This window comes from Hemicordylus capensis, chromosome 4, assembly GCF_027244095.1.
Source record: "Hemicordylus capensis ecotype Gifberg chromosome 4, rHemCap1.1.pri, whole genome shotgun sequence".
NCBI lineage: Eukaryota > Metazoa > Chordata > Lepidosauria > Squamata > Cordylidae > Hemicordylus > Hemicordylus capensis.
The window spans coordinates 31,933,602-31,953,252 of record NC_069660.1 but is presented as its reverse complement, the minus strand read 5'-3'; the positions used below and the strand labels follow the sequence as shown (position 1 = coordinate 31,953,252).

Below are 19,651 nucleotides of genomic sequence, written 5' to 3'. Positions count from 1 at the left end.
GATCAGGTTTTTAGCTTTTAAAAATTACAGAGGTGCCAAAAGTGGCAGAAGTATAGCATTTTGAATATTGCAACAATGGCAAGCTTTTCTTTTCAAATTCACAATTATGAGGAAGCCAAATTTAGTCAAGGTCATATTGTCCAGATTTGGAACCCATTCTAACAAATGGGTCCAATTTTTAAAAAGCAGTAAAACTGGAGTACTAGGCTTTAAGCAGGTGCAATCCCACTGATATCACTGCAGGTGGTCTAGTGTAGTCATATTATGAACCACAGTCAGTCCATGCAAGCTGTGACAAGGAAATTTTAAATTTACATTCATTTCAATTCCAAGGACCAATTAATACAGAAACCCATTTTTGGTATTTTTTCCTCAATCTCTCCATTTGGAGATACATGATCACATATAGAAAAATCATATGAAGCATCAAGAGTATAGTTTATAGCAATTTCAGCAGTTGCAGCAGCTCCAAAAAGTACTTCTGCAATTATGAACACCACAGGAAGTGTTACTATATATCAGATAATAGGAACATAGGAATCTCCCTTATAATCAGCCAGGCTCCAAAAGCCCACATGAGAGGTGGGGTCTGGGGGCTTCTGGCTTAAACAGGGACTAAGGCAAGCCAGAAGGGCAGCTGCTGGCACAGGCCACCTACAGCGGCCGCCAAAGGAGGATGGCCTTTGGTGGCGGGACTGAGGGCTGGGGCTAACTTATTGTCTTGGGCCATTGGGAGGAAGACTCCTGCTCACTACATTGTTTAGTTCTTAGTGGATACAGGTATGTGTCGGGTTGAACAGAGATAGGTAGGTAGGGGACGCTATACCAATGGTGGTGGGGAATTGCCAAAGGTATAGCGTTGGTATGCCAGTGGGACATTACAGGGGAAAGGGATTCAGAAATGTAATTGATATTGCCTCTTCTGACAGGCCTACCACATCTTTGCCCTTGGGGAGCAATGCCAACCACCCACAGAACCTCACCTTATTACTCTGTAATGCCAGGTCGGTTCAAAATAAATCTGAGGTAATGCATGACTTGATCAGGGATGAAGGAGCTGACTTGGTATGTATCACAGAGACCTGATCAGGCGAGACTAGTGTCCGGTTTGGTCCCAGCTTCTCCCAGAGGGTTACTCCATGGTGGAACAGGTGAGAGGATGTGGGCAGGGAAGTGGGGTGGCTGTGGTCTGTAAGAATACCACCACCTTACCAGGATCCCTGTCAGGGATCTGGCCTATATTGAATGTGTGTGCCTAAGTCTAGGGACCAGGGATAAACTGAAACTTCTGCTGGTGTCACCCCACTGCCCAGTGGAGTCGCTAATTGAGCTGATGGACCTGGTTGCTGAGTTGGCATTGGAGTGGCCCAGGTTGTTGGTGGGGGGGACTTCAATGTTCATTTTGGGACCGGGTTATCGGGAGTGGCTCAAAAGTTCATAACAGCCATGATGACTGTGGGCCTATCCCAAATGGTCTCTGGACCGACACATTATACTGGTCACATGTTTGATTTGGTCTTTTGCTCTGATCAGGGTGGTGCTCCATGGGAGGGGACTCCTGTCATCTCCCCATTGTCATGGATGGATCACCAACTGAATAAAGTAGAACTTACAGCCTCGACCCACCACTGCAGGAGTGAAGCACCTATTAGGTTGGTCTGCCCGAGGAGATTATCAGATCCAATAGGATTCCAAGAAGCCTTAAAAGGGAGAACGGTTGGCTCTGCTAGTGATTCTGTCGATGCTCTGGTGCAAACATGGAATAATGAACTCACTAGAGCAGTAGACACAATCGCTCCTAAGCGTCCTCTCCAACTTGCTTTAAAAACAGCCCCGCGATATTCGGATGAACTACGAGAGCTGAAGCAGCAAAGTAGACAACAAGAGTGTAAGTGGAAGAAGACTTGGTGCGAGTCTGATTGGGAACAACACAGAGCATATTTGAAGTGCTATGCTCTGGAAATGTGTATGGCAAAGAAGCGGTTCTTTTCTGCCCACATTGCTTCTGCAAATTCACACCAAGCTGAGTTGTCTAAAGTTGTGAGGGTATGTACCCCTCCCCCTTGAATTTAAGCTTGGAACCATCAGTCACTAGTGTTTTTAATGAATTTTTTTGCTGATAAAATCCCTCAGATTTGGGCCAAGCTGATGCCACAGTTATTGCAGAGTCTACTGTGAAGGTATACAGCAACTCCTCCTATGGGATTAGATTGGATCATTTTCAGTTTGTGACTCCTGAGGAAGTGGACAAACTGCTTCGGACTGTGCACCCTACAATCTGTTCTCCTGACCCTTTCCCAACTTGGCTTATCTCATCTGATAATCATATCATCAGAAAGGGTCTGGTAAATATTATAAATGCTTCTCTGAGGGAGGGCAGGATGCCTCTTACCTTAAGGAGGCTATTATTAGACCACTTTTGAGGAAAGCTGCACTGGATCCCTTAGAGTTAGCTAAATACAGACCTGTTTCTAATCTTCCGTGGTTGGGCAAGGCGGTTGAGCAGGTAATGGCCTCTCAGCTCCAGGCAGTTTTGGATGATGCAGATTATCCAGACCCATTTCAAACTGGCTTTCGTGTGGGCTATGAGGTTGAGACTGCCTTAGTCGGCCTGATCTTGGATAATCTTCAACTGGCTATCGACAGAGGTAGTGTGACTCTGCTGATCCTTTTGGATCTCTCTGCGGCTTTCAATAACATCGACCATGGTATCCTTCTGGACCCCCTGAGAGAGGTAGGATAGAGTGGTTCCGTTCCTACCTCTCTGGTAGATTCCAGATGGTGTCGCTTGGAGACTGTTGCTCTGCAAAGTGAGAACTGAAGTATGGAATTCCACAAGGCTCCATAATGTCTCCAATGCTCTTTAATATCTACATGAAACTGCTGGGAAAGATAATCAGGAGGTTTGGTAGAGGGTGTTATCAATATTCTGATGATACCCGGATCTACTTTTCTATGCCAATCTCATCAGGAAATGGTGTATCTTTCCTAAATCCCTGCCTGGAGGAGGTAATGGCCTGGATAAGGGATAACAAACTGAAGTTGAATCCAAATACGACAGAGATATTGACTGTGGGGGGCTAGGACCCAAGAGATGGTTTAGATCTGCCTGTTCTGCATTTAGGAGATCAGGTACGTAACTTGGGAGTGCTCCTGGACCCAAAACTCTCCCTGGTTTCTCAGGCTGAGGTGGTGGCCAGGAGCGCTTTTTATCAGCTTTGGCTGAAACATCAACTACGCTCATTTCTATAAGTTAATGACCTTAAAACTATGGTACATATGCTGGTAACCTCCACACTTGACTACTGGAATGCGTTCTACGTTGGGCAGCCTTTGTACATAGTCCAGAAACTACAATTAGTACAGAATACGGCAGCCAGATTGGCCTCTGGGACAACATGAAGGGACCACATAACACTGATTTTAAAAGAACTTAACTGGCTGCCGATATGTTTCCGGGTGAAATACAAAGTGCTGGTTATTACCTATAAAGCTTTTAATGGCTTGGGTCCAGGCTATTAGAGAGGCGCTATAAGGTCCAGGCATGAGTGGACCTTATAGCGCAAACAGAGTGCCTCCTTTGTCATGAACCCTGCCGCCTGTTATGATCTTCTAGAGAGGTCAAGTTATAGTTGCCACCAGCTCGTCAGGTGGAGACTCAGGACCGGACTTTCTCTATAGCTGCCCCGAGGCTCTGGAATATGCTCCCTGCTGAAATAAGAACATCTCCTTCTCTGTTTGTTTTCAGGAAGACTCCCAAGACTCTCCTGTTCTCGCAAGCTTTTAATTAGAATTAATTTTTACCATTTTAAATTTGTTTTATACACAAATTTTTATTGTTTCATGTATTTTAATCCAATTTTTATTTTGCACACCGCCTAGCGATATACGTATCAGGCGGTATTAAAATATGATAAATAAATAAAATTGGTCCATCTAGCTCAGTATTGTCCTACTAGTCTGTAGCAGTTTCTCCAAGGTTGCAGTCAGGAGTCTCTCTCAGCCCTAATTGGAGATGCAAGGAAGGGAAATTGGGACTTTCTGCATGTAAATGCTCTTCCCAGAGCAGCCCCATCCTCTAAGTGCAATATCTTACATCGCACACATGTCTCCCATTCAAATGCAACCAGGACAGACCCTGCTCAGCAAAAGGGACCATTCATGTGCACTACCAGCTCTCTTCCCGTGAACAAGCACATTTATATCCAAGTGGTGGTGAAATATAAACTTTGGTCACTTTTATCATTCAACCAAACCCTAAGATCAACATCTTTTAATGGACCAAATCCATTTTCAGATGTGAGCATTTACTCAGGAAAGCACAAGCTTTACTCCCCCAATCCACACTGACGGGATCAAAATGTACAAAGTATGGTCACAGGTAAACTGTTTCTTGAGAAAACCTGTTGTGAAAAACTTTGAAAACTTCTGCACGACAACCACCCACAATGTTATCTGTGACAGCTACGCAACTGTTTGAAAATACATCACTGACAACTGCCTTTTTACTTTTAAAACAGAATGTATAGATAAGCTCAGAAGCCTTCTTTCTCCTCTTTCAACAAGATGCAAGCAGCCTCACTTCCAGTTTAATGTAACCAGGGAGGAGAAGGGGGAGGATTCAATTATTTCGAAAGCATTTCTAGTGCCAGGTCTGATGAAACTCTCTCAAACACATTCACTTTTAGAAAGCACTCCAGAAATCCATGTTGACAATACCTTCTAAATGGCAACTATCCTTACGAGACCTTTAGCAAGAAACAAGGGCTTTGAACTGATCACTGTTTTCATTCCAGTGGAATGAAAAAAAATACTCATTATGCAAGTTGCTTAAAATGTTATATTCACCACACCAAGAAAATTAATTCTGGGAATACGCATCAGGTTATTACATACATCTGGATTTTTAATAATCTTTAGAGAGAAATAAATAGATAGCATGCCTAGAGAGAACCTTGGCTTTTCAAACAAAGCCATCTCACCACAAGAAGGAGAAACCTAAAACCAGAGCATGTGTATGATTGTGAAATAGTAGAATTGTTACTGATTGGGACCATTTGTTAGTGAAAAGTGACTGTGTTAATGACAAGTCATGAATCAGAGACAAACCCATTTAAGGCAATAGACTCTGAGTTAAACCCTTTGCTTTCCACTTAACAGACCCAAAACAACTCTGAATGTCTTCCGTACAGAAAGAATAGGGAAACAGTCTTCAAAGACATCACCCACCTAGAGAATGCTTGACCTTTAAAAGATGTTAGCATCCTTCTAACATATAACAATGGTTCTGGAAACAGAGATGAAGAATTACTATATAAAGAGAAACTATATCTAGTCCTGCAGTTCTTGGGGTGGAAGGAGATAAAAAGAGCCCAGTCTTCTGTTTGGTATTTGTGAATTTTTGGTCAGCCTTGTGTGAAGCAGAGCACTGTTTTACTGTGTGTACACTGAATTCAGACTAACAAAGAAAGAGACAGCACAGATTACATATAAGCCGTAAAGGAAAGGCTGCATACACAGGTCCTTACTGGAGCACAGCAGAGAGACATTAGAAATAATTTCCTAACTGTATGAATATTTATATACCAATTTTCAACAAAGTTCCCAAAGTGGTTTACATAGATATAAATAAAAGGGCTCTCTGTCCCCACATGGCTCAAAACCTTAAAAAAGAAACATAAGATAGACACCAGCAACAGCCACTGGAAGGATGCTGTGCTGGGGATGAATCAGGCTAGTTGGCTCTCCCCCTGCTCAATAAAGAGAACCGCCACTTTAAAAAGGTTCCTCTTTGCTCAGTTAGCAGGGGACACTCTTTGATAGTGGAACAGTCTGCCTCATGCAATGGTAGGTTCTTGTTCATTGGAGGTTTTCAGAGAATGGATGGTCATCTGTCAGAGGTTCAATAGCAATTTATTGCACTGAGGAAGGGGTTGAACCAGAATCCCTCCAAGGTTCCTTCCAACTAAACTAAATTAATGTACTATGTTGTGTTAAAGAAACATATTCAAAGGGTCAATTGGTAGGAAATTGCATATTGGAGCAAAGACCTGTTGTATCTCCACAAATGATAGTGTAAGAGGGCAGGCAGTCCACGATGACAGGATTCAAACCCTGGCTCAAGTTCTGCAGGGTTAACAGGTAGTGTTCTTTCTCATTATACCAGCAGACTCTAAGCTAAGGGAAATTATGTCTAGGAGGCTCTCATATAGTTCATTTTAAAAGTAGAAAATGCCAAGGAGGGGTCACCTGACCAAGAAAATATTAACTGGTTCTTAGCATCTGCAGAAAAGGCAGGTAACAGGACAGTGAGGTGTAGTTCTGGAGAGAGGCATGATATTTTACCATATAACATGGCAGAGAGATTAACATGAGAGTCGGCGAGTCTGAACAGCAACCAGCCTTGAGATCTGCTGCTGAGACAAGAGAGTTGTGCAAGGACATGCATGCACAACTCCTTTACCTTCCTTTCCTCAGATTTTTATTCAGCCCTATTTCTAATCTCAGTGACTGCCTGTTCTATTTGGACTGCTTCCTATTCCTGCCCCCTGCAAGTCAGCCTCCTAGAGTCAAAACACACGCCTGTCATTAATAATGAATTGGCTTCCTCACTAGCTCCAATACTGAAGACCTATGCCTTCTGCTTGCCAGTTACCAGAGTGACTCAGGCAAAGTGTAAAATTCCAAGTGTAAAGTGTAAAATTCTTACCGTGTAAAATTCTTACCATGGTTTGAATGTATCCAGTTGCTGAAACAGTCAACTGAGTCCATACAGATGATTAAACTATTCCAGGTTGAATTCTCTCACACTAGCTTATCTTGGTAATTTACATTGCCTTTCTAATCTTACCACTCCATTGTTTTTCCAGGTTCAGATTCAGTAAGTGTGTTAAAATTCTGCTTACTACAAGGCAGAATTGTTCACTGGAGGGATACCCATTTGACTACACAACTTCATCAGATGTGTGGCAAAATTCTCCTGTATCCTCCGGCCAAGCAATACTATGGTCAACGGTTAGTTTGATAATCTGGGCGCAAACAATGGGCTAGCCATACTACCACTTGGTAAATGGTCCATTTGGTAAATGGTCACCTGTATTTATCCATACAAACAGTCCCCTGGAATTTTTATTATTAATTAACAACAACTTTATTTGTTAGCTGCCACATAACAAATTGTTCTCTGGGAAGCTTACAACACAACTCCGTTGGTGGCAGAGAAACCACCAACCAACAGGCCAACTGCATCCAGGCACTGATTCAAGACAGTCACTGCCTCACCAGCGTCTGATGAAAAAGAGAAATACAACCAAGTGCCATCTGCATACTGATGAACACTCAGGCCAAATCTCTGGATGACCTCTCCCAGTGGTTTCATGTAGATGTTAAACATCATAGGGGAAAGAATGGAACCCTACAGAACCTCAAAGCACAACTGCCAAGGGGCTGAGCAATAATGCCCCAGCACCACCTTTTGGAAACTGGCCTCAAGCTAGGAGCAGAATCACTTCCAAGCACTGCCTCCCATACCCAACTCAGCCAGCCTATCCAAAAGGATACCAAGGCCAGTGGTATCAAAAGCCACTGAGAGGTACAAGAGATTTAACAGGGTTGCACACCTCCTCTCTCTCTCTCTGTACAGGTCATCCCACAGGGCAACCAAAGCAGTTTCTGTTCCAAAGCCAGACCCGAAGCTGGATTGATTATCTAGATAATCCATTTCCTCCAAGAGTGTCTGGAGCTGGTCAGCCACTACACACTCAAGTACCTTGCCCAAGAAGGGAACTTTTGCCACAGGCCTATAGTTCTTTACAGCCTCTGGGTCCAGACTAGGTTTCTTTAGGAGTGGTCGAATAATAGCTTTCTTCAACAAAGCTGGGACCACTCCCTCTCTCAATGAGGAATTTAGAACCTGCTAACCCCAGCTAAAAATTTCCTCCCTACTAGATTTAATAAGCTATGAAGGGCAAGGGTCAAGCATGCACATAGTCAGCCAAACTTGACTGACCACCTCAGGCACCATCCACATCCTCAGGCATCAATAATTGAAACTCTTCCAGCAAAACTGGACCAGATGATACTCTGGACACCTTTCCCAATAACACTGCATCAGCTATAGAGTCCAACTCCTGGCAAACACGAGCAATTTTACCCTCAAAGTGCAGCACAAATGCATTACAGTGTGCTGCCAAGGATTCCAACACATCTTGCCCAGGACCAGATTTCAAAAGGCCTCATACCACCAGGAAAAGTCCTGCTGGATGACACTGCGAGGATGCAATGGTGGACAGGAAAAAAAACCTATTTCTTTTGTTCCATCACTGCCACAGAATAGGCTCAATAATGATCTCTAACCTGTGTTCACTCAGACTCACCCTGAGTTTTCCTCCAGGCATTCCAGCCGTCTCCCAGCTTGCTTCATTACCCTCAGCATAAGTGTATACCAAGGTGCTGCATGGGTTCTGCTTTGCAGGAGAGGGCGCTTGGGAGCGATCACTGCCCAAGCTCTCTCTCCATTCCAGAGAGCAACTAGAGCTTTGACAGGAGCGCCCGCCATACCAGCTGGAAAATTCCCTAGAACCCTCAGGAATCCATCCAAGTCTTATCAGTCTCTAGGGGCAGACCATTTTAACAGGTCCCCCACCTTTGCAGAGTTGTATAGCCTGAAACGCTAAATCTGAAAAGGAAGTGATCTGACCATGACAGGGGAACAGATGGCATACACCCCACTTTCAAATCACCATCCTCCTCTTGTCTACGGCGGCTCAAGACTTCATGACTGCCATGATAGCCATGGGCTGTTCCAACACATGAATTGGGGCACACTCTGGATCTGTTTCCCCCCCCCGACTGGGCAGGAGGATGGTGATTTGTAAGTGGGGGATGTGTCATCTGTGCCCTTGTCGTAGTCAGATCACTTCTTTCTGAGGTCTCCATAACACAGAGCAGGTTGGCCCCTTCCTCCACAATTAAATAGTGGATATTTTATTCTGGACTGGCCTGGCATTGAAGAGCAGCACCAGCAGGACAAAGGACAACCTGGCAAAGGCAGCAAGGAATCCTCCTATTATGGGAACAGCCAGAAGAAGGGATAGGAATGTTGAGCCACTCTTACCCTCTCCTGGTGTAAACAAGGCCCCACAACATACCTTCCCCTACCTGGCCACTCTAATTGAAGCACCCCCAGCTTTCCCCAGGTTCACATTCTCACTCATATAACTAAACAACTAAAACTGTACTCCCAGCAAGCAATGTAGAGCCCTTGAGGTTCCTGAAGGGGCTCCCAAAGGGGTGACACCCCTTCGGTGGCAATCCCACCAGTGGTGAGCTTGCCGCCAGGGCAGCGTGCTCTTTTATACTTCCTGCCCAGGAAGTGATGCAAGGCCCAGCCGAAACTGCTGAGTCAGCACCCTGGGCCCTCCTGGAAGCTGGAACTCTGCCACCAACAGAGGCCTGTAGCTCCCAAAGAGAGAAAGCCTCAGCAAAACAGAGAGGCAACTGCTGGCCACTCACCACAAGCTCTACTCACGGTCTTCCAGGGCACGGTGACATAGGGTTGATGATACGATCCCTTCCTTTTCCTTCTTCCCTCTGCTAAAAAATATATTCTCTCATATATTACATCTCCTTCCCTAAAACAGATAACTGGTGCAATGAATGCATGTGCAGTCCTGACTCATGGATCCTACGTCTCAGCCAATGGAACACGTGCATCTACATGTGCATCTTCAATCCTATTGGATTGAAGTAATTCTTTGTACTAAGCTTCAACTAAAATCTGTCTCCGTTAATTCTCCAGGTACATTCACATGCATAACAGGGCTGCGAGCACTTAAAACCCTTTCTGTGTGACTCAGCATTAGCTGCTTCCTGCTCATTTCTGCACCACTTAATATGTGCAAAGTGAAACACTGCTTTCTTTTGTCATCTTTTTAAAGCTCAAAAAATGGATGTCAAGAAGAGAGAAGATGTTTTATTTTATTAGCTGAATATCTAAAAATTACTATTAGGCATTCCTTCACTACTCAGACTGATGGGAAGTCTTCTAAGGAAAAGAACCATTCAACCAACATAGAGCTTAAAACATTGGGGTAGTAAAATTTGACTACCTCCCAAAGTGATTGCAAAGAAAGTACAGAATAGCATCTTCTAAAAATTCAGAAGAGTAATCAGCTACAGACTCAAAGGAATCAGGAAAAAAATAAAGGATCCTTATCTGTGTATTCATTTCAGTAGAGCAATGAAAGTGACTCCTCCCTTACTGCTATTGTAGATAGATAGAGAGACAGAGAGACAGATTTATCAATCAACCAAATGTGTACACCGCCCCAAACTTTCTTCTCTGGGCGGTAAACAATAGCATAAAACCAGTTAAAAACATACACAAAAACTAAAAGCAATTTAACAATTTTAAAATAAACCAGAAATTAAAACCTAAAAATTTAGGAAGCTGAGAAAGCTTGGGCGAAAAGATGGGTTTTCAAGAGTTTTTTTTAAATTGCCAGAGATGGGGAGGATCATCTCTCAGCAGGGAGCACATTAGTTGTAAGCCTACAAAAAGTAGCTTGATAGAGGTTTACAAAAGGTAACAGAGGTGAGCCTCACTGCAGAGGGAAAACCTTTTCCTAAATTACAACCGATACCTCCCTAATTCCACACATAATATGGGGCTTGTGAAATTGTTATGGTCCAACCAGTCACCATCCCATCTCTCAGTAGTAGCTCCAAGTCAGATATTGAAGGGTGGAACCAGCACCATCCAGTCCCTGCCCTAGATCCTATCAATATAGCATGAGGAGTGGAAAGCTGGGGCTGGCACAAGCTCTAGAACACACTACTGAACCAGAAACCAAGGAAGCTCTGGGGCTGGAGCAGTGTTCCCTCTAACAGGGATTTCCAGATGTTGATGACGACAAGTCCCATAATTCCCAGCCAAAGGCCACTGCAGCTGGGGATGCTGGGAGTTGTAGTGAACACCATCTGGAAATCCCTGTTAGAGGGAACAGTGGGCTGAAGTCCCCCCAATAAGAAAGTCCCCTTAGGGGGACTTAGGCTCCTGAGGCCACAATCTTGGGTCTCAATAAACCCACCACAGAGCCAGCCAGCTGTCTATAGCTCAGGCACTGAGGCAGAGCTCCAGAGCCCTTAAGGGCTCAGACTGCCTTCAGATGGTGCCAAGTCAACTTGCTCCCTGGGACCTCTCCAGGTTCTGCAGCCTTGACTTGCCTTACCCTGGCCTCTACCTTGCTTTACCCCACTATAGTCTGGCCTCAACCTTACCTCACCCCAGCTTCAGCATCAGCCTTGTGAGCAGCTAGGACAGAGCAGAAACCATCTACACCAGATTGCAAACAGCTTTTAGTATAGTCAATTTACCTTATTAAAAATGAGGCATTTTTACAAGTCAAAAAACAAAATGCTCTTGAATTTGCTGGAGAGTGGGGGAAACACACTAGGGCTGTGGGTCGGGTCAGACAGAGCTCTTGGAACTGACTTGCACTATCGGGCAAGGGGAGGAGAGCTGGTTTTGCAGTGGTGAACATGAATTGTCCCCTTTGGTAAGCAGAGGCCCACCCTGCTTTGCATTTGGATGGGTGACTACATACGAGCACTGTCTGCTGTAAGATATTCCCCATATTTGAGGATAGGACCTTAGCTCAGTGACACAGCATCTACTCTGCATGCAGAAGGTCCCAGTTGCAATCCTTGGCATTTCCAGGTATGGCCTGGAGACTCCTGCCTGCAATACTGGAAAGTCACTGTCAGTTGGGGTAAACTACTGAGTTAGATGGACCAATGGTATGATTCCGTATAAGGCAGCTTCTATGTTAGAAATTGTTGAATGTAGTTCTATACCAACTCCCTTCTGTCATGGTGGAACTCTATCAGAGATCTGCCAGCTGTATCAGAAACCCCCCACCCCTCGCTCTCCTCTCATCCTCCTTTCCCAGGTGCTCTAAGTATGGCTGAGGGGGAAAATGTCTTTATAGGAACATAGGAAGCTGCCATATACTGAGTCAAGACCATTGGTCCATCTAGTTCAGTATTGTCTAGACAGACTGGCAGCAGCTTCTCCAAGGTTTCAGGCAAGAATCTCTCTCTCAGCCCTATCTTGGAGATGCCAGGGAGGGAACTTGGGAACTTAGATGCTTTTCCCAGAGCGGCTCCATCCCCTGAGGGCAATATCCTACAGTGCTCACATATCAAGTCTCCTATTTGTATGCAACCAGGGTGGACCCTGCTTAGCTAAGGGGACAAGTCATGCTTGCTACCACAAGATCAGCTCTCCTCCTCTCAGAGAAGAATTTTATGAAAAGGTACCAGAGACACACATTACTCTACAAGCTCATTGCAGTTTCTCAAGCCAGATTGTGCTTTTCTAGTACCGCTTGAAGTGCTATAGAAACTTGAAAAACTAGCTTGACAAACTAGCATGCTGGGATATGAAAATTTGTAGACCTCTGTATACCGCAGAGGTCTACCAATCCCCTTCCAAATCTCGGAAACATTACTATTTGTACCCAGTTTTGCAGCCTGTTTCTGTGTTCCCATCAAACTCAATGTGACTTACTCCCAAGTAAGCAGCCTTTGGTAATAAAATCATAGATATTTTCTACCACCGTTCAAATCCATCTCAGATAATGTGGTTTATAAAGAACTCCACTCAAACCAAAATGGCATGCTTATTATTTAACTCTCAAAGAAATATCGTGATGATGCTCACCATTTCACTTCCAATAGAACCGACATGAAAACATTACTTAAATTATAATTTTATTTCTTTAATATAATTATTTAAGCAACTGAAATAAAAAGATAGGATCCTAGATGAGCCCAGCATTTGTACCCAACAATATAATTCCTTTCTAATTTTGTTAAATAATTCTAAATATAGAACAATGGAATGGTAAGGCTGGAAGGGCCTTGAAGAAGGTCAACATCCTTAAACAGACAAAGCAAACAGAAGTGGAATGCAAGAACCACAAAAGAACACTTTTGCTAGAAGTTGTTCCTAATACAAGGAATTTGCTTGGTAAAACACATCCAAATATAAACAAGCAACATTCTCATATAAATAAATATGAGATGGAGTTAAGCCAATGTAAGCATTTTTTAAATTTAAATGTACCCAAGACTTCATGCCTCATTGTATACCAACTTTCTTCAAAATCTGTTTTCAAAACAATCACATAGGACACATTAGTGTTTTGCCTGGCTTACAGAATTCTGGCAGCAAAAGTCGGGCAAGCCCAAAAAACCACAGAGTGTTTCATTAGCTCCTTAATCATACCATAAAAATACAGCTTACATCCAACATATCAACTACACAGTGAAAATATTTTAGAAGATATCACTTACTTGGAAAAAAGAACCTTTAATATCCACCTCATCATTCCATTGCTATTTTAGAGCACCTGACCTTATAGATATTGACCTTAAAATAAAAAGAGAAAATGTTATGAGTGTGCAGCATATCTCATGGATGTGAAGATGCCTTCTAAGCATATTCTATTCTGCCATATATCTGCACCTTTTCACTTCTACTGTTAATACTCCACAATTCTGGACTGTTTCCTCCTGTTTTGCTAGCAGCTGTTCAGGAAATGTCTCAAGCTTTTTCTTCAAGAGAAAATCTCAGATGTATTCTAAAACAATAAATACTAAACTCAAGCCTAATCCTAAATGTGCTTATTTAGAAGTAAGCCAATAGGGCTGTGAGGTCGGAATGAACAGAAGCCCGATGCCGGAATTCCTTGTCCCCACCATGGGAAGGCAGCCAATTGTGGGGCAATTGCCCCAGGTAGTAGAGTGGGGTGGGGAGGGTTTCCTTTAAATCCGGACACAGTCCTGGCATGGGAAAGGCTGGGTGAGTCAGGAGAATGCCAGAAGCAAACATGGGGAGGGCAGGGAGTCAAACAGAGGACCCTGGGGACAAATGTGGAGCAGCTGGGGGAAAGGTACGGGAGTGCCTGGGGGCTGTAGTTCCTCCCAGAGCTTTCATTGGAAAGCTCCCAGGGACTACACAAGAATGGAGGGGGAGTGAAGCCTCTAATAGCCTAGTGGCCTGTAGGCATTGGAATGTGGGCAAAAATCCCTGCTAACTTCGCAAAGAGGCACCTTTTAATGTGGTGATTCTCTTTATTTAGCAGGGGGAGAGTAACTGGCCCTATCCACCCCCAGCACAGTACCTCCAGTGACTGTTGCTGGTGTCTATCTGATGTTGCTTTTTAGATTGTGAGCCCTTTGGGGACAGGGATCCATCTTATTTACTTACTTACTTACTTACTTACTTACTTATTTCTCTGTGTAAACTGCCCTGAGCCATTTTTGGAAGGGTGGTATAAAATTGAATAAATAAATAAATACATAAATGGGAGGGAGATAAAGAATGGAGGGAAAAGGGCAGTTCGTTACTTAAGAACACAAGAACAGCCCTGCTGGATCAGGCCCAAGGCCCATCTAGTCCAGCATCCTGTTTCACACAGGGGCCCATCAGATACCGCTGGGAGCCTACAGTCAGAAGTTGAGGGCATGCCATCTCTCCTCCTGTTACTCCCCTGCAACTGGTACTCAGGCATCAGAAAGCAAGGGCAAGGAGAAGCAGCAAGGTGCCTGCATGGCACTATGTATGCCCACAGCTAACAAAGGGGAGCAATGGAGTTCCTAGGCAGTCAGGTGCAGGGATTAGCCTGGGGAAAGTCCATGTAGGGAATGACCCAAACTCAAGGTCTCTAGGGTTTCATTCAGGAGTCTGGAGGCTCTCAGGCAGTCAGGCACAGGGATGGTCTCATGGCAAGCCAATGCAAAGAGTGGCCCAAGGACCCTGGTTTCCAAAAGTGTCCAGAGCAGTCCACAGTGTAGATCTCCCTGCAGCAGTCCCCCAGAAGGAACAAGCAGGGTTAGTTATTTCAGCTCAGTAGCAATTATGGACCCTAGTATTCCAACCTGGGGCTCAGCAGTCCTGTAATTCAGCTTAGAGGGGGAAAGGTACATGGTGGGTACTTGGCCAGGTGGGTTTCTGGGGCAGCAGCCAGCAGTTTGAGCCACCCAACTCCTGCAGCAGGGATGCTTCCAGGAACTTAAAAAAGGGGAGACAGGACCTTTTATAAAGTTCTGCCCTCTGCAAAATCCCAAACATGGGAAAACCCGAGGTACAAAAGTGGACAAAGGTGACCAGACTCAAGGATGGTGTGTGTAGGGCAGAAGATATTCAGAAGAAGTACAGAACAAAAGGGCTCTATTATGTCAAATCTGCATAACTGTCTTGGGACATGGCTTTGATTGCATTCTAGCCAGGGTGTTTTTACAGGCTAAAGGCTCTTCCAGCCTCATGTGTTTAATGCTTCTTCTGCTGTGTGAGGAACATGGGCTTAATCAAGAATGCACATGATTCAGTGTGCAACACCTCTGGCCAGGCAACTTTTGCAGAGGTCTTGTTTCTGCACAATATTGCTGTTTGTTCCAGGCAGAGTGTAATTTCCTCCATAGCACTAAGTGCCTCTCTATAGTCTGCTGCTTTCTGTAGAAAGCCAGCGTTTTCCAACAAGGGTAGGGGAAGGAGTCTGCTAACAATTATATGAAATGGCCCTTAGACGGAAGAAATTATTCTGCACTGGACACCATCAAATCTTTATTTTATATAATTTTAATATAATACAGTAGACTTATTTCTCCTTTTAAAAATAAATGTCATCTTACAATTCTACAATAGCTCAAAGTAGTTATGGCTTAGAAAAAAATGCTTATGGTTTAAGCTTTTGGTAACCATGAAAGCGTTTACATAAATTAGCTAAAAAGCAATAAAGCATAATCCATCCCTAGGAGAGATAAGGAGTTGGCTCTTCAAGTGCCAGTTAGTTTTCTATGGGGAAGAGAAAGCAAGACCCGTGAACAAAAAAGGTAAATAATGATAAATGTATAAACAACCAGCTCTCAACACACATCAAAATAATAAAACACAATTGTATAACACATATGAAAATACATGTAAAAACACAATAACAAAATACCAAGTAGAATAATGAAACACAATGAAAAAATGAAAAACCAGTGTGTGTAGGTGTCCAAACACAGTCCGAGGTATCTTCGAAATGAGAAATTGAGAAGTACAACATGCAGTACTGGTGATGAGTCCTCAAATCCAAAGAGAGGAAACAATGTACTCAGTAAGTACTCCAAGCATGTTTGGAGGAATTTGATCATATTAGAAATGTTTTTCTACTTTTGTCTTGTTCAAATGGGAACCAGCCCCTGATGAAGCTCCTGGCGAAACAGCTCCATATCCCGGGGTGGCTGTCGTGTGTTTTTCCCTGGTGTACCTTGTCTTCCACCATCCTTTATTGTTAGTCATTGCAGAGCAGGTCGCTTACTTTCTTCATATGAAGAAATCATGATTTGATCAACATGCATCTTCATTACCTTACTGAGTACATTGTTTCCTCTCTTTGGATTTGAGGACTCATCACCAGTACTGCATGTACTTCTCAATTTCTCATTTTTGAAGATATCTCGGACTGTGTTTGGACACCTATACACACTGGTTTTTCATTTTTCCATTGTATTTCATTATTCTAATTGGTATTTTGTTATTGTATTTTACATGTATTTTCATATGTGTTATACAGTTGTGTCTGATTATTTTGATGTGTGCTGAGAGCTGGTTGTTTATACATTTATCATTATTTATCTTTTTTGTTTACGGGTCTTGCTTTCTCTTCCCTCTCCTGTTCCGTGGACCCCAGTTTTTCTCCTTAGTTAGTTTTCTACAACAATTCATTGGCTTAGGTACTGACTAGTGTTAGAGCTGCATGGTAAAAAGGAGAGGGCCACTGGAATCAACCTCTGTAAAACCCCATCTCTGTGCAAAGTTCTCCAGTCCCTGAGCAAAAATCAAACACACCCACTTATCCACAAAAGTAAATTCTGTTGAGGCCGAAGTTTTCTCCTCTAAGCATCCTATCTGCAGATTCATTAAGACCAAACTAGACATTCTACAGACTTTAAAAAATAATAATAGAAAAATCTTTCTGAAAAGCAGCAGAGACTGCTTAACCCTTTCCCTTCCCAAAATATACTACCCTCAAACTGGCTTCCCACTCACAGAGGAAAAGATATGGGATCCCTGAATCTTTTCCCACATGATGAAAAAAGCAATTAAGGGGGGTAATTTTGGAAGGATAAATAGGAGGAGGAAAGGTTAAGCAGGCTCTCCCCACATTCCTTCACAGGCAGCCTTTCTGAGCTGCTTTTCAATTTAAAAGTAAATCAGAAATCTGTCGACATCTCCACGGCATATTGTATGGTTGGGCCCTCAGTTCTTGCTTACATGATAATGCCCTTGCATCCTGGTACTGTTACTCTCACCAAGTACAAAATAAGGACAATTGATGAGTATCAGAATTTGGTATGGTGGTTCTTGTCTCTGGACAGACTGATGACTGACTCTGAAAGAATTCATCCTACCCATTACACAACACCTTTATTTTTATCCCTAGATTTCACAATGGTCATGGACTGTGGCCACCCAGATCATTCACGATCAACAGAAATAACAGTTTTGCATTCCATACTCTTCAATCCACATTAGATAGGCAGTGGACTGCAAAATTACATTTTCTGTTTAGAATGAAGAATTCAGATGATTCAAACCACAAGAACAGTGCATCCATGCAAAAAGGCAAACATCATAGTTGCACGAACTAGTTTTCAGTGGCTGACTTTGGCCCGCCATAGCTATTATTTGGAAGAAGCAAGAGTGAGTGTTTCATTGGGCAACAGCAAGAGTCAAAACAAGTCAACTCTCAGCACCAGTTCCTGCACTTCCTGAGAAGACAAAGATGAGATTAGCAAGTGTGTGGAGTGAGCAGTGAATGAGTCAGATTCCTGAATCAATTAAGGAAATCACTCAAATCTGGGAGGGGGTATTGCAAGAATCCTTCCCCTTGCCTTCAAACATACAGCCTGCAGTTATCTTTTTTAAGTATACAAGCAACAGGCTACCTCTTTCTTGGTTGCCAGAAGTGCGCTACAAAATTGGTATATCAGTTCTCAGAACTAAACTGTTTTCATTTAGAAAAAAAATGACTGAGGGGGAGGGAGACATGATATAACTTTACAAAATTATGCATGGGAATAAATTATGCATGGGAATAATGAGAGAAATTTTTCTCCTTCTCTCAACACTAGAACCAGGGGTCATCCTATGAAACCAGGAAATTGTCAGGAAATTTAGGACCAACAAAAGGAAATACTTTCTCACACAGTGCATAATTAATCTATGGAATTCTCTACCAAGGAATGTGGTGACCACCAGCTTATACAGCTTTAAGCGGGGCTTAGACAAATTCATAGACAGCAAGTCTATCAACAGCTAGTAGTCTTAATGGCTATAGGCCACCTCCAGGTTCCGAGGCAGGATGCCTATGAATTCCAGTTGTAGGGGAGCAAGGGTAGGAGAGCGGGCATGCCTTCATCTCTTGCCTGTGGACTTCCCAGAGGCATCTGGTGGGACACTGCAGGAAAAAGGATGCTGGATTAGATGGGGCTTGGGCCTGATCCAGCAGAGCTGTTCTTATGTTCTAAAAAGTAGTGGTTTATTTTTCTAAAACAACAACAATCCACCATTAGTTCTCTGGTAGGTGTTGATGTGAGTTCCCACAAAATGATGCATGTTTCGAAAAGGGGAAGAAAAGAAGAGGGAAAGCAGCTTTAGAAGGGCTACATAAAACAACAAGTTCTAGTAAGAACTAATCAGACTACTTTCCTTTCGTTGTCTTTACAACTGGACTAAATTGGGTTCAAATTGAGGTCCACAAGGTAGATCTCTTCTACCTCAAATGTTCACGCGTCCACCATCTCAGAATGGGGTGGATGACATCATTACAAACTACACCATTGAGGTGTCCCTGTGTGTCACTTACTACAACTGTACCAAATTTAGTCCGAATCGGTTAGACAGTCCTCAAGTTAGCCCACTTGTGGCTCAAACATTCATGCATCTGCCATCGTGGGTTTGGGGTAGATGACATCACCACAAACTATGCCATTGAGGTTTCCCCATGTTCCTCTACAGCTGTAGCAAATTTGGTTCAAATCGGTTAGGCGATTCACAAGTTAGGCCACTTGCACCTCCAAAGTTTACGCTTCCGCCATCTTGAATCAGGGTGGATGACATCATCACAGGCTATGCCATTGAGGTGTCCCTGCGTGTCACTCATTGCAACTGTACCTAATTTGGTTCAGATTCATTTGACAGTCCACAAATTAGCCTGCTTGCACCTTAGATGTTCATGCGGCTGCCATCTTGAATTGGAGTGGATGACATTATCACACACCACATCATTTGGGCAGCCTTGTTTGCCCCTATAGCTGGAGCAAATCTGGTTCAAATCGGTTAGACGGTTCACAAGTTAGCCACCTTGTGCCTCAAAGGTTTCCACATCCACCATCTTGACTCAGAGTGGATGATATCATCACCAACTATGCCACTGAGATGTGCCTGTGTGTCACTCACTACAACTGTACCTAATTTGGTTCAAATTGGTTAGACAGTCCACACGTTAGCCCACTTGCGCCTCAAACGTTTACGCATCCACCATCTTGGATCAGGGTACATGACATCATCACAAACTACGCTGCTGAGGTACCCAAT

The 19,651-nt window shown here is 43.5% G+C and overlaps 1 protein-coding gene across 10 annotated transcripts in view; it reads right to left on the bottom strand.

Moving 5' to 3' along the window:
• SULF2 (sulfatase 2) overlaps positions 1 to 19,651 on the bottom strand; it is a 450,340-nt gene that overhangs the window by 409,010 nt on the left and 21,679 nt on the right. For 7 of the 10 annotated variants that reach the window (XM_053248097.1, XM_053248106.1, XM_053248102.1 and 4 more), the window contains exon 2: positions 13,360 to 13,435. The exons of 1 other annotated variant lie outside the window; for it this stretch is intronic. The gene's annotated coding sequence lies outside the window, so the exon portion shown is untranslated. Of the gene's footprint in view, positions 1 to 9,513; positions 9,595 to 13,359; positions 13,436 to 19,651 lie in introns of those variants that run through there. 2 more of the 10 variants (XM_053248105.1, XM_053248103.1) reach the window with 1 other exon arrangement.